Raw genomic sequence first — 1,288 nt, forward strand, 5'->3', positions numbered from 1 at the left:
TCATTGTATGAACAGAAACCAGCAGAACAAACTTGACCAAACTCACATCCTCAGTGTCTTTTGGTCTTTCTCTAGATGCTCCAACTGGCTCTGGGGTCACTGAGGATGAAGAGACCACAGCAACATCCCACATGAGGCATTACAGCCCAGATGAGGCAGTAAGGGCAGGTGATTGATGGGAGCGTCTCATTCATAGCACTGGACCATTTCCAGGATGCTGCTGTGAGCTTCCCATCCTCAGTGCTCACACCAGTCTGCAGACATTTCAGATCCTGCAAAGATGCACAAACACAATACAAAAGCAGTCATTTTAACAGCACAATGTTATCTGATTTCTGTAGCGGATAAACACACGTGTGTCTCATCTGTTCCTGTAACATCCAGACAAGCGTCAAGTCGCCTCTGTGATTTATCTGCTCTATACTGCATTTACATGTTGAGGTAGCTGCTGATGTGTTAACTCCCTTTTTACCCAACACAAATGTTCCTCAATTTATCAGTAGTACTAATGGATAAATGAAATAGATAACTCATGTTTAGTTACTGTATGTAGATTTGTTTATTTACATTACTTCCATTCATCTAAAGCAGTGTTGGCAACAGTGAATTCTACATAATAAAACACATACTGTATTGTCCCGAATATAAGACGATGTTTTTTTTCTTGGAAATACATCTGAAAAAACGCGGTCGTCTTATATTCAGGGTCTAGACGTTGACATGTCAATAATACACCCACAACAATACACTCACTCAGATCATGTTCATGTTGTGATGTGCTCATCTGCAATTCTTTTCTTTTAGAATATTTACTGTCTCATATAAAATAGACATTTAATCGTCTTTAAGATGTAAACGATTTATGTAAATTCACTTTGGTGACGTACGCGTGCTTACTGGAGCTCCGCTGTTCGCTATATGTAATAAAACATGTTTTTACAGAGAAAAAAAATCACAAATCTACTGTAACGTTACTGTCTAGCGTCTTACACCTTAAGTACGTTTTTTTATATTTAAAGAGTTTTTATATTTTATATTTTTTATATTTAAAGCGAGTTTTTTGGGCAGTGTAAAATCATATGAATTCCGTGAGCGTAGGACGAGAGCGCCGGAGTTGAGGTTAGAAGAAATCTCTAGCATTAATTCTGATCATGGCTTGTCTTGAAAAACAAAGACAGTTTGACGTTCGTCGTAGAAGTCACACTGCAGGACTGTGCACCAAATCTTCTGACACTGCCAGCAGTTCCTCTGAGGTAAAATTTTATCGCAAAGGTCATTAATCGGCTGT

At 38.6% G+C, this 1,288-nt stretch overlaps 1 protein-coding gene across 1 annotated transcript in view; it reads right to left on the reverse strand.

The window, feature by feature from the left end:
* Positions 1-1,288, reverse strand: part of LOC107750304 (gastrula zinc finger protein XlCGF52.1-like) — a 28,434-nt gene that overhangs the window by 17,034 nt on the left and 10,112 nt on the right. The gene's annotated exons all lie outside the window — the stretch shown is intronic.

The sequence above is a fragment of the Sinocyclocheilus rhinocerous genome, unplaced genomic scaffold (assembly GCF_001515625.1).
Source record: "Sinocyclocheilus rhinocerous isolate Xijiao unplaced genomic scaffold, SAMN03320098_v1.1 scaffold2617, whole genome shotgun sequence".
Lineage (NCBI taxonomy): Eukaryota > Metazoa > Chordata > Actinopteri > Cypriniformes > Cyprinidae > Sinocyclocheilus > Sinocyclocheilus rhinocerous.